The following is a 14,376-nucleotide window of genomic DNA, read 5'->3' on the forward strand; positions in this document are numbered from 1 at the left end:
GCCACAGATGGAAATTTTAGCTTTTACTATTGATAAATTATTACTTTATTATCTCCTTGAAATTTGTCATTCTCCTTATGGGAGAGTTCCAGGGAAACAAATGTGAACAGAGTTGAAATGTGCAGCATGGTGGTGAAACGGCCAAGCTGATCACTTTGTTCTGGGTTTAGTGGTTGTAGACAATTCTCTTTGATTTATTAAAAGTTAAGAATGTACATTAAAATAATTGAAACCCCAGTAAGTACAAGGAAGAAAAGACTGGACTTCCTTTGGTAGACACAGAGGTACAAATACAATATTAATGCTTAGTGTGGGTAAGGTAATAAATTGTCTGCTAAACAAATCTGACTGCATTGGGAATCCGAGCCTTTCCAGGAATTGATACTAAAGACAAATCAATTTGTGTTCTATACATAATATGAGTAATAGGAGAGAAAAGCAAATTGAACACTTCTATTATGGCTTAGTAATTAAATTCTGTGTCTGAAGACATTGTCCCACCACAAAAGTATTTTCAAATAAATGAGTGGCCTATAAGTGCAGCTATAATAACATTGACTTAGACACATTCCAGCCTCCTACTGTATACCTGTGCTTTTTAAATGTAAGGCAATGTTTCTAGTTAATCCTCTTTAACACAATTGAAATTTCTAAAACATTTGCTCTGAGATTCTGCATTAAGTTTAGTGGTTGAACTTTTGTCTGGCAATCAAAGAACCACTGCATCACATTGATTGCTGCTGCCAAGCACCTCTTAGTCCTTAGGACTGAGCAATTTTCTTGGGGAATTGGAGCTAACTAGGGCCAGTACCAGCTCACCTCTGTCTCAGTCTCTGGCTGTTTGTGAAATAAACTTCTCCAATGACTTGAAGTCTTTGATCTGCAGGCTGCTCCTCACAGCAAGCAATAATTTAAGGGTTAATCTGCCTTATCTGTTGCCTCTCTTCAAGATGATCTCCAAATTCAGCTCACAGATTTAAGTCTAAGGCTTCTCTGACTGCAAGGCTATTCCACAACCTTAACCCTGCTTTTCCCCCTTTATTCTTCCAACAGATCTGCAGTGATTTGATTATAGGACTTTTTAATAGGACCATCTCCATCCTGAGTGTAGTCCTGTATGCTGTGGTTTTGTAAATACCTGTGATCTTTGTCTAAGGGTATGAGAAGTGCCTGCTCTCATCAGAGCAGAAGAGCTAATGCACTTCAAAACCTGATCACTTTTCTGCTACAACACTTTCCCCAATAAAACTCATCCCTTCCCCCATAAGATCCTGCCAAGTTAAGGGTATCCTGGGCTACATAACTTGCTACAGCAGGACTTGCTCCTCTGATCATCAAAGAGAGGGAGCAGAGTAGCTAGCAAGGAGAAGTTACATTCTGCGCAATGCAGAGGCCAATTTAATCTTATGAGGTGCAGGCATCAACCTTAAGATATCATGTTGAAAGCAATAATAAAAATTTAGTCAACAGAAGAAACGAACACATTTATGAAGTCTTGGCCCCATCGAAGTCAATGGCTATTTTTCTATTAATTTCAGAGTATTCTCTTTTCAAATACTACAAAGTACAGAAAAATGGGGCCTGAGAAATAGCTGTACCACCCAGACACAAAAAGCCAGCTGCTCCATTCCCCTTTAAGGGCAGTTTCTTGCACCATCAGCTCCTCCTCTTGCATCATCACCAACCTTCCAGTTTGGAAGCTGTGCCCAAGATCACAGGAAACATTACAAATTATGTTATGTTTTCCTTCTGTCAGAGCTGGCTGCTTTTGAACTGCCTGCCTGCAGCCTGAACCAGCCTAGGACAGGATAAAGCAAATGCTCCCAAAGGGACCCCCCAGTCTCCAGGGATGAGGTGAAATAGGGATTGATTCCTTCCATACACATCACCATCACTGTATGTTATTTCTTGCTGTTCTTTGGGGCAAAGATCTTTGCAAGCAGCACAGGATCACCCTAACTGAATCCTTGCTCTTTAGCAGTGCTGTTAATTGTATTTTTGCTGGAGTTTTGTTTGGTTTTTTTATTTGTAGGTTTTCCTTTTCCCCATGGATTGTTATTTTTAAATATCATATATGTGCTTGATCTCTTCTCCTTTTAAATAAATAGCAGTGGCACTTGGGAAGTCAGGAGGGAGAACAAACAAAGTTGGTTAGCACTAAAGCCTTTATTTTTGTCATCCTGTCAGCTCTACTACATGACAGGGGATAAGGTTTAGATGAAACAGCAGGACTGATCCTACATCAAAACAAGGAATAAACCCTTCTGCTTAAAACTGTGCTCATACGAATGCAACTATTGAATGGTAAGTGGATATTTGAAGCTGAAAGCTTAAAAATAATATTTCAGGCATTTAAAAATACACACACATGAGTCTTTCTGAGATTTGACACTTTATTCCTACTGCATTTTTGGTGACAACTGGATGGCCAACCAAGCGCTCCAAGCACAAACATCCAAAACAGCAAATCCATAAATAACAGCATCAAACACTGCAGAGAAGACTTGGGAGTTCTATTCTCTGGAGATATCTCTAGTAGTTTAAAAACAAACAAACAAGCAAACACCCCAAAAGACATCCCCTACCTGCTACTGAGAAGAAAAAAGAAGGACACATAAAGTGGTGAAAACTCATCACAAATATCTGAGTGAAATTTTGTAAGAACTTTTTGGTCATGGGTGCTGATTACTCAGTGCTGTGACTTTCCTTAGAAGCTTCTTGTTGCATTTGGCTTGTTTATGGATTTAGTGCAAAACACTTTCATACAAAACTTCCTTTTTTTTAGTTGTCTGAGTCCTTTTTTTAAAGTGTCTAACAGTGCAGGAAAGCAGTAGATGTGGTTTTTGTAATAAACTCTACAATGAGGAAAATATAAGTTTTGATCAAAGGCGTGTCTGAAGTGATAAAAAGCCATTGTTCCCATAATATCCAGTATAGGGTTTAATGTCTTTGTATCAGTTCTTAATCTCTGAAAACAAAACAAAGAGGAATTAGGTGATCAACTCTGGCTTTAATATCACAGAAAAGAGGTTGGTTGTGTCGGCAGGAGCTCAGCAAGGTTTAGTGCTGCTGTCCCCAAAGCCAACACCTGTGTCTCTACTGCCACCTCTGCTCTGTGATGATTCAGTCACACGCAGCCATTGCCCCACGGTGCTGCACGAAAGGGGGAATGGATTTGGTTTGGAGTTGTACAGGCAGGATACAGGCAGTGGATGGAGAAGATGACAGAGGGGATAAAAGCCATGTCACATTTCTGCCAAAAACACTTGGGGTGGCATAAAGCCTTGCATACAACCACAGAAAACACCTGCCATAAGAGAGACACTAGAAGGAGCAGAGTCAGGTGAACGTTGAATGAATTGAAAGGATCCAAAAAATTATAAGATATTGTGCCATTGTAAAATTTCCATTCTCATCTCTGCTTTTTTCCCTGCTGCACTAGACTGGTTACTGACTGACAACATGATTAAGCCTTTGGTCTTTTGATTTCACAGCAGGAAATGCAAAGTTATTTCAGTGCTTCTCATTTCCCACCTCTCTCAGTTCATATCTTTACAAGTTTAGGATTGTTTTGCATCCTTCCCTTCTTTATCATACCTTTCTCCTTTAACAATATTTTGCATACTGCAGTTTTGTGTCCCACTGATGTGCAATCTGCAATAATATACAATTAAGTGACCTTTTTCTCCTTTTTTTGGTATTAAGATATCTGTCTTATGATGATTTTTGTCTACTGCCACTGCAAGTGTCCTTGTTTGCTAAGATATATCTTTTGTAAAAACAAGAAGAAATAACTGAAATCAAAATGAGGATATGTTAGATACAACTCGGTCTCTTACATTCCTTACAAGTTTCATCCATCTTTACTGTGGTTCAAGAGACTGTGCTTCACAAATATATGATTCTGTAAATCAAAATTATTTAAACTTCAAGTAAGAAAAAGAAATAAAGAAGGAAGAAATTAACTAAAATGAGAATTCATCTATTTCTCCAAAAGATTATTTTATATACAACTCCCAGCAATTCATCACTGTGCCACATTCCACTTTCATGTCTTTATAGGATTATTACTTAACATTTTTTATTGAAATTTTTGATACAGTATAAAGACAAGACAAGTAAAGCCCAAGGGGCAAAGCATTTGATTTATGGATGCTTCTCTTGTGTGTGACAATAAACAAACAGAAAAAAGCAAATACATTTCTCCACCAGATGTATGAAAGTAAACACAGAGGAAGAACTTTCAAAGGAGAGCAGTATTAATGGCAAGTTAAACATAACCAAGCAATCAAAGGAATCTCTGGTGCAGTATTTCCTTAACAAGAATAGTGAAGAACTTGCTACTAGGAAAAAACCACCCAACTTCTTGTCACAGTGAAATGATGACAGAGCCTGCAGAGCAGGCTAAAAGGAGCAAACCAAACATGGTAATTAGACTTTTTGCTTGTCAGTGCAGCCTCTGAAGACTTAAGCAGGCTGAGCTAAAATATCAAACTCGGGGAGGAATTGCCTGCAACAGCTATGATGGCAGAAAGTCACTGGAACCTGTTCAGGATTCAAGTTTTTATGGTTTTTTTGATATTTTTTACCAGAATCCAAAGAGTTCATCTCTGTCCCCTGCTGCCATTGCCTGTATTTGGGGAAGTTGTGGCTCTGTGAAGTGTGATGGTGTGGTTTGCTCTCCAAGAGTGGCACACACAAGCACAGCTCCCCATGCTGGGGACTGCCATGTGGAAATGTCATCATGTCACTGCTGATTCCAACTGGCGACCAGAGCAAACAGCTCCTTGCACACCTTTAAACAAGAGACTGTGTTTTACTACCATAAGGCCAGCCATCTGGAGTTCTGCCCAACTCTGTATTCCACTGGAGTGATTCCCATGGCATGGTGAGAGAGGTGACACCAGCTTTCTCAGTTATGCTTCCAGTTCAGTGATCAAATCAAGGAGCCATTGGAACTTGCACCAACAGATCTAAACTGGATCTTGAAAGTTCATTTATGCTGAGAGTCGCTTCCCACTTCCTGGTCATGGTGACTGTGTCACAGAGGCAGCTGTCCTCTGCTTGGAGAGAGAATCCCAAAGTGTTTAGTGGCAGCACTGATGGTGCCCTGTGTATAGAGCCCTTCAACTGCTTGGAATGAGTTCTGGTAGAAGTACTTGATGCCATGAATCGTAAGAATGCTGAAAACATTCTTACAAACAGTCTCTTCTGTTTACCAGGTTCTTGCTGCCAAGAGGATTTCTTATGTTCAGGGACTGATTCTGCAGTCTGGCACATCTCTGTGAGCAGCTGATGTTTCTGCAGCAGCCTCAGAGCTACGACAGAGTGACTCCCACACTGCTGAAACTTTGGGTCAAGTGATTCAGCCACAGAGGGGTACCTGATGCTCCTGCTCTATATTTGCAGAGAATTTAGGTGATCGAGTACATTTTAAATATGTTTCTTCCTCTGCTGGCCCTGATATCCTTTGAGGCAGCTTTTCTCTCAATATTTCTCTGGGATGCCCCATGGCAGCAGCAGCTTTTCACCATTTAACCATTAGCAGCCATTGCAGCCTCCTTCTTTGGAAGTCCTGGGAATGCAGCTCTGTGGCCTCCTCTCATCCCTCCTGCCAAGCCTGCTCAGGTCTCTCAGCCATCCTTTGGATAGCAAAAATTGAGTGGAATCAAAGCTCTAGGGGAACAAATTGGCCCTGCTTCATATTCCATGAGATCTTTTTATTCCTTCATACAGCATATGTCTTTCTTTTGTCTCTTCATCCAACCACTTCAGTTCTTTTATTTTTTTTTTCTCTTCCCTTCTATATTGTAGTGCCCCACAGTGCTCTTCTTCCTCAACACAGAGTTTTACACACACATGGGTCCCTTCATCTGATTCTCTCGGGTCATATCAACCTATGAAAACAGCTCCTGTTCCCTTTCCACCTCTCAGGCAGCAGAAGCCTCTGCCAGAGAGATCTGAAGACTTCCCCATGACTTTAAATTGGTTTTGCATGTCTTGTTTTCAGTGAAGAACTTGGGCAAGCAAATGAAAATAAGAAGCATTAACATCAAGATACTTTACTGCTCTGATACTGGCCATAGAAATCCTGAGATTAGTCCTCAGACTAAAGATTTCAAATCACTATTTTACTGTTCAGAAAATGAAAGTAAAGTATGAATAAATGTAGCAATCCATCAAAGCATAGTTAAGTATAAACTAAAGGCCACAATTATAGCAGAGTGAATTGTTTTCCTATCTCATCACATCTGTCACACTCAAGAAGTCCATGAATTCTGAAGAAGTCTTCTCATTTAATATAGAGGGAATATCTCCTATATACTGAGATTTTTTTTTTAAGGACAGAGCTTACATGGGAACTGCTGGACATCTATAATGAAAAAAAAATCATATATTTCAAAAGAATGATTTTTGGAATTAACCAAATCTGAAAAACTAAATAGGAGATGTTTATACAAGATCAAGATATGTGGTCATGCCCCCAGTTGCTTTTCTTGGACATTACAGTATGCACCAGTCAGGTCTGTTTCTATAAATTTGCAACTGCTGCTTCTCATTTGTTCTGCCTTGATATAATCAATCTGAGTTCATGGTCTCACCCTGTGCTGCCACAGAGATGACTTGTGGGAAACAGAGCAAAATGCAGCAGACCCTGCCCCAGTGCTAATGGCTGTGACACGGTGTCTCCACTACCAGGTCACTTAGTTAAGAGCTGAGTGCCTCTGACCTTCCTCTTGCTTGTAAATTTAATTGCTTTGGTTGTTAACTAATGTCCTGAAGAAAAAAATAATGGAAAGGATGTAACCAGCTGATTTATATTTATTTATTCTGTATTCAGTGTTTTACCTATTAAGAAAGTCATTGCCTGAAATTGTGAGTGCTGCCCCAACATGAATATTTGCAGTGCTGACACACCAGATTAGCTGAGTGTAATATTGCATTTCCAGTGGATTGTCTATGCATGTCCTAATTCAAGAATACACCAAACATTGCTGTCCTGACTGCCCACATATTTGGATGCTGCTTATGTTTACACTTAAGCATGCTGTCCAGTGATGGGATGAGCTCCTAAAAACCTCCCTTATAAACAAAGCAGAGACTGGGAGGCTTTAAAATTCAAATTATGGGATTCACATGGATTCAGTTGCACTGGTGTGAAACTGTGTGGCTATGCATACCTTTTCTGCCTCGTATGCAGATGGGCCAGGAGGGCAAGGGAAGCATTGAGACTGATTTTTAAACAGTTAGATTTAATCTTTGAGGTTTATCTTATTTCCTTTAAATTACAAAAAGAAAAAGAAAAAAGTGGTGTGTGCTTCTCCCTTCCCAATTTATCTAGTCACTTGCAGTGAAACCAAGCACTAAGGGAGGTCTGGCCTGAAAATTGAACAATGAGATAATTTAAATGCAATAGGAGATGGTCCAGAACTGTGTATTGGCTTTGTTTGCAAAATTTTTCTGTTGTGATGTGTTGAATAGTCTTGTACCTAGGCAGGAATGTTACTGCCTTGACAATCACTGAGGCCAAGTTCCCAGAAACCTCTTCCAGCCACTTCTTGCAAGTTAGACTAAATGAAAATGTCGGTCACTTCAGTGACACATTGTCAGAAAAATAAAAGTAGTCACTCCAGAGACACCCCAGTAGATAGGAACTTTGTTAATTACCAGTGGGAAATGGGAGTAAGAACAATTTTCTTTTCACAGGGAAGGCATTAGGTTTTTGTTTTTTACTTGGATATTAAAACCATAGTGCCTTGATATGTTAATTTGTTAGATCTAAATGTGCTTAGGCTCTGTGATGAAGCTGTTTTGACACTGGATGATGGGGATGTTTTGATAGTGCATTTCTGAGGTTGTGCTGTTTTGACACAAAAGGCTTTGACAAGATATTTGTAAGGTCACTGTGACCTACCACTGCTGTTATGTGGAAGTGATGGAAATGTAAATGCACTGATGTCTAATCAATGGCATGAAGCACTGTGGGATATATGCAAATTGAGATGTAAATCAGCTAGTTTGGGTTATAAATGAGCATGTTGGAAAAATGCTTCATGGGAGCTTTCTTGGCCATCTTGGTTTTCCAGTCCTGTGGGCAGAGGAGTATTTAACTTTAAAAACCTTTTTAGTCCTTGTGGTGGCCTTTCAGTACTTAACAGGGGCCTACAGGAAAGATAGGGAAGGATGGTTTATCAGGAAGTCTGCTGATAGGAAAAGAGGTAGCAGGTTTAAATTGAAATGCGTATATTTAGACAAGATATTATAAAGAAATATTTTACTGTGGGGGTTGTGAGGCACTGGCACAGATTGTTCAGAGAAGCTGTGGCTGCTCCATCCCTGGAAGTGTTCAAGGCCAAGCTGGATGGGACTCTGAGTATCCTGGGACAGTGGAAAGTGTCCCTGCCCATGGCAGGAGAGTGAGAACTGAATGCTCTCTAAGCACCCCTCTAACCCAAGTGATCCTATGATAGTAAGAAATAAATGTTTGGCTTTTCATAGCTGCCTCTTTCCACTGATTAAGACAGAAAAAAAAAAAAGTACATTTTTATTTCCATTTAAGAAAGCTTGTGACTGTAATAACCTAATAACAAATTGAATTGAAAAAAGCAACCAGCTTTAACTGGACCTTGCATAATCTCAGCCCAACTTCTGGCCAGCTCCCGGTGGGAAAGCTGCTGGTTTAGTGATGTAGAATCCACATCACAAAATTCATTTTTCCTCTCCCAGAAAAGAGGCTGCTGTCACTTCTGCCCCCGAGATGACACCTGGATGAAGCAGGCAGAGTCAGCAACACAAACTGCTGGGCTGGCAAAGCAGAGGGAGGCAGTGAGGCAGCCCCTGGTGAAAGGATGCTGCCCTGGGCTGGGGGATGCTCGTGGTTGTCTTTTCTTTTACTATTTTGTGCCGGGCCAGACAATGGCTGGGGCTGCCACTCAAATAGAGCAGCCTGTTGTACTGTGTATTTTGCAATTTAATGCCCAAACTGGAGATGGATAAATATCATAGCAGGAGAGGTAAGGAGTCCAAGAATAGTCACAGAGGGTGAAAAGAGAGGAGAGGATAGAAGAGGAATGAAGAAAGGCTCCGTCTTTCCTTCAGAAATAATATTATTCCTATTATTTTTTTTTCTTTTTGTTTGGTCTATGTGCCTGTATATATTTGGGATTTGCTGGAGGGCTTTTGCCAGTGTCTTTTTTTGTTTGTTTTGAGGTTTTGTTTTGTTTTTTGGGTTTTTTTTAATTTTTGTAATCGTGTGTCTGCTTTATTGCTCTAAAACTTGCCAGAGCTTGATGTCAGAGCACTGCTGCCTGAAGAGCTTGTACTGGCCTCTATTTCCAATCCTGTACAATCTCAGTTTAATCACTATGGCAGACAGCTCAGAAGTGCCTGTAGGTGGAAAACATCACTGAAACATGATGCAGTTGATTTTACTTCAGCATGGCCTTGAGACAAGCCACTCTGGCCCATGGAATGTGTGTAGTAACTCCTCTTTCTCTGTACCAATTCACACGCTTGGAGATATAAATTTGCCCTTTCTGAAAACAGTTTTATAAAATGTACAAGAAGCCACCATTTTTAGAAGATAAGAGCAAATATTAAATAGATTGCAAACAAGGCAGCCTGACAGAGAAACTTAAGATATCCCATTAAGCAAATATGTCATTCCTTGCTCCCTTCTGTGCCCTTTCATCAATCTTATCACTCACATCAATCTTCAATAACTCTAATCATCTCTTTCCAGCCTTTTCAACCTGCAAAGACTTTAAAAAGCCCTGCACTGGCTTTGGGGTTTCATTTCTCTTCTCTTCGCTCCCAGCAACACAAATAAGTGATTTCACAACCACCGGGAAGCTAGAGCGGAGGGAAAAAAGATTTAACCTACCTCATCTAATCAGAAGCTCCTAACAGATGGAGGAAAACTGCTCCCTGAGCCCAAAAAGGATCTGAGCCAGGGCTCTTCCCTCATCACCAACTGCTGCCAGCTAAACATCTGAATTTCCTCTCTTCTGGAAGCTTATAAAAGCTCTAATCCAAGAAGTGGCACCTCATTCTCTCCCCTTCCCTCCCTCATGCCATCTCCTCCTCTCACAGCACATGGTGTTACACCCTTCCAGACAGATGAGTTTCAACATTGTGACAATGTCTGAGTCACCGTTTTCCACCCACTGTCAAATCCACTGAAAAAAGAAAAAACACCCAAGAAATCAAAACAAAAACAAACTCCATAGAAGAAAAAAGACAGTAAAAATTTCTATCACTTCCTGTTTCTACATGTCCTCTCAAGGTATTGTGTCCAAAAGGTTCAGAGCACCACTGAGGACCACAATTTCTGAAATATCAAGAAGAACCACATTTTACATCAGGAGGGTAAAATTCAAGTGTCTTTCTGGCAAAAGGTAGAACCTATTAGCCAGCCTCTTGCAGGCTTACCTTTGCTTTTTGGAACAGGAATTTCATCCTGCACCTGACTAACCTCCAAAGTGAAGGTGGTACCTTGGCCCCTGTCAGAGCTCCAACTTTAGTTGCCAAAATTAAATCGCCCATTACACCAATTACTCATTTCCAGCCATGTGCAGTGTCTGGGCTGAGGGGAAGGTGTACAGGCTAGCATATTTCAAAGTCCAGCTCCTGCCTGGTCATCCAGATGGGAAACACAGCCAGTACTCCTTGGCTCCTTGCCATAAAGCATCCCTGTATGCAGAGGAAGGGACTGTTGGATTACCCAGACGAAGAGGATAAGATTAGTTCAGCCCCAAAGGCTGGAAAGGCTGCAGCACTCCCCAGGAGGGACACAGCTTTACAAGTCACAGTAAGGAAAGGTTTGTAGACAGTGGAAGCAAATATCATCAGTATTCAGTCTCAGGGAGGCCAGAGAGTTGTTAACTCATGTGCACCTTAAACATAAATAACTTTACCTTCTGACCAGGTAGGATCTCTGGGCCTTTATTGCAAAAGATCTGCCCAATGCAATCCACCTGCTGAAGTTAATCAGGATGACCCTTGATAAAAATTCAGGTACGTTTCGCCCCATTAGACAGATGGTCAGTATTTTGTATTTCATCTTCATTAAAGGAAGGAGAACCCCTTGAATGCCAGGTAAATGGTCAGTTAGGCCCTAAGGACTTTCTGAGGAAGGGACCAGAAACAATGGGTGTGAATACATGGAAATTCACCAAGTTTTAGTTTTGCAGTTGAGTGTGATAATATTTTGGTAGTTGACACAATGCTCCTGTTCAAATGCTGTACCAGAGACTCCTCCTGGGTTCTCCCATGTTCAGTTTTGAGACTCAAACAAAAAATTCTTCTAAGTTTCACCTACAATTTCTCCAGAGACCTAACGTGCATGCAACTCTACACATGTGCATGCATACACAGTGACCTCTCACTGAAAAGGGATCTAAGAGTAGGAACCAAACAAGTAAATTCTCCTTAAGTTTTAGAAGAGGCACAAGAACAGTACTGTAATTTCTCTCTTAATATCCACTATGATATAAATTATTCTATGGTTTATATCCCAACCTTCACTGGCAAATAATTCTTTTATTTCTGTGTATAACGGGTGTGCGTGTCTGTCATGTGGATTAAAGTGAATAAGACGCTGGTTTTGTTTCATAAGGACTTTGATAAGTCCAGTAGAACAAATATCTAGGTAGATGTTACAAGTGCAGTTTGTCACCTTGTGCAAAAAACAGGTTCACTTTTTGTAGCTGATTTATTTTTCCTGAAGAATATACCTTGGCAAGAAATCTGTTTTGTGAGTGTAATGAGATGTGACTTTCAAAAGTAGTAAATAGGCACAAATTGAAATATAAAACATTCTTTTTAAACCAAAGAAAAAGAAAGTCACTTTGGGTTTGTTTATTCCACTGTGAGAGTGCTTGAACACTGTCACAGGCTGCCCAGAGAGGCTGTTCAGTCCCTGTCACTGGAGATATTCAAACCCCAACTGGGCCTGGCCCCGAGCAGCGTCCGTGGGTGACACTGCTTTGAGCAGAGAGTTGGACTTGACACTTTCCAGAGATGCCTTCCAGCCACAGCTACTCTGTGAATCTAAATAGTTGTGGTTTCTGTACAGTCACAAAGGGGTAGGGTCTTTTAGGTAGTTGCATAAATTCCTCCTGATGTCAGATTCAATAGCATCAGTCACCTCTCCATCCTTGTGATAGGTGAAGCTTATCAGAAATAAGAGGGACAATTCACAGGTGATTTCTACCTTTCCAGGAGAGAGGGCTGAAATAAAGATCAGATGTGAAGCTATTGCAAATTATGGATGCTGGGTTAGAGATAACAGAGTACATCTTCTTTAAGTGGGAATTATTTACAATCTTTCATGTTAATAGTTCTTCTTCTTAATGTTTAAAGACTCTCCATCCTTTGAGTGCAAAAGTCTTCCAGGTAAATTAGAGACAGGGAGAGTTAATGCACTAAATGATTGAGACAAAATAGCCAAAATGAAGAACTGTATTCCATAAACTGCATCCCAATCTGACATTCTACAAAGGGATGAAACTAAAAAAGAGAGGATAAAATGTGCTTGTATCAAAAGCACAACTCCTGAGTCAAATGTGTTCAATAAGCCGTTGAAAGAGAATGTGATAAAGTGTGAAGGTTAATTACTAGTGAAAAAATAAACACAGAAAATGGGGGAGAAATAGAAAGAGGAGTTCTGGAGTTTGTAGGGATTCAATCCAGCTTGCTTAAGGGACTGTTGCCACACATCTGCTTTGTGACAAGTACAGTAAAATTAGTTGTGGATCATCAAAGAGATTCCTAACACTTAACAAAATGAGACCAAAAGTGCCTTTTTTTCCCCAGGTTCAGACATCTGGGAAAATATTAATCAAACTTACATATTCAGTGGGAGGAAAAATCTGGAAAACAGCAATGTTGAAAAAAACTGAGTGGATAATATCAGCAGAAATTAATTAGATGTGAATCTGCAATGCAGCATCACAGCAAAACAGCCATTTTTTGCATTTCATTTTATCTTTATTTTTTCAGTCTGCCTATGAAGAACCATCTTTCTCCTACTCAGGAAGGAACAATAACTGTTCTGTTCAAGAATGGTGAAATGGAAAACCTTGGTTGATTCTGCAAGATGTTTAATATTTCCTGCTAAATGCCTTTGGGTCCCTCTGATGCAGAAGGGAGCTGGCCCCTGGAGCACAGAGTATGGGGCTGGACAATCCCTCACCTTGATGTTGCAGAGCAGTTGGAAGAGAAATCAAAGAAATGCAATGCTGGTGATTGCTGAGAGGATTGGCTTACAAGAAAAGGTTAAAACTTGTCTGATTACATCTGTGCCTGGTGGGAGGCAGTGAGGATCTTCCTAAGAACTAGAGAGAAGAAAAACGTTCTAGGATATTGGCCACTACATAAGAGCTGATTCCTCATTTGGGGAAGAGACTTGGCTCTCCTTTCTCTAGTGGAATGTGGAGGCAACCTCTTGGGCAGAGATTTCACCTTGGTTTTCATCTAATTGGCTTTTATCTTACCTTGAACACTTCTTCTTAATTTAATTTAAATTGGCAAATTTTAGGGTCTGTATTTTTAAAAATCTATTTATTCATTTTATTATTCTTTCTAGTGAGCAGCAGGTGATATCAAACAATGAACAGTTACAGGTATAAAATATGGGAGAAAAGTCCTTGTCCAAATGGGTATAAGAGAGAGCAAAGGAATAATGTTCAAAAAGGGACAGTTGGCTTTGAATATCAGCAGAAATAGCTTCTCTCAGGCCTGCCTACATGACCTGCTTGGTTTGCACATAAGTGTGACCCCTTTAGCAGTTGCATATTCAGCACTGCACTATATCTGTCTCAGTACATTTGCTTCCACCTCCCCACCCACTCTGATCTATTTTTTTGGGTGTAGGCGATAAGCATTGTAATTTTTTTTTTTCTTTCTTTGGTGTGCTGTGAATCCTTCTCTCTGCAACTGCAGTTCTGGGGCAAAATTCACATATATCCATTCCTAGATCTTCCCATTTGACAATTTGGTGCGTTTGCAAGCTATTTTGAATAAAAAGTGTCCAGTACTGCACCTCTGGCCTCTACCAATGCATGTCAGGCAGGGAGGAGGGGATGTACTCCACATCTTGCCATCTGCTGGCCTCAGCTCTGCAGTTCAAAGCTCAGAGTCAGACCAGCCTAGGTGAGAACTTTGGCCTTGTACTTTATCTTGGCCTTGTGCTTTCTCACAGTCACGGTGGGGTGATCAGCAGGAGCACAAGAGGCGCTGCTGGCTGCCAGGCCAGGCCTGTTTCCTTTAGCGGAACTGATAGCAGCATTCCCACCATCCTGATCACATTCATGGGGATGACTGAATCTTTATCCTGGCAGACTCTGCTGACTCTCTCCTGCCTTTATCTAAATA

General features: G+C 40.6%; 1 long non-coding RNA gene across 8 annotated transcripts in view; it reads left to right on the forward strand.

The window, feature by feature from the left end:
* LOC134548825 (uncharacterized) overlaps positions 1 to 14,376 on the forward strand; it is an 81,711-nt gene that overhangs the window by 16,226 nt on the left and 51,109 nt on the right. For 7 of the 8 annotated variants that reach the window (XR_010079923.1, XR_010079926.1, XR_010079928.1 and 4 more), the window contains exons 5-6: positions 2,188 to 2,304; positions 13,003 to 13,171. This is a non-coding gene — a long non-coding RNA (uncharacterized LOC134548825). The remainder of the gene's footprint in view (positions 1 to 2,187; positions 2,305 to 13,002; positions 13,172 to 14,376) is intronic. The other variant, XR_010079922.1, reaches the window with a different exon arrangement.

Source organism: Prinia subflava, chromosome 3 (assembly GCF_021018805.1).
Source record: "Prinia subflava isolate CZ2003 ecotype Zambia chromosome 3, Cam_Psub_1.2, whole genome shotgun sequence".
Taxonomy (NCBI): domain Eukaryota; kingdom Metazoa; phylum Chordata; class Aves; order Passeriformes; family Cisticolidae; genus Prinia; species Prinia subflava.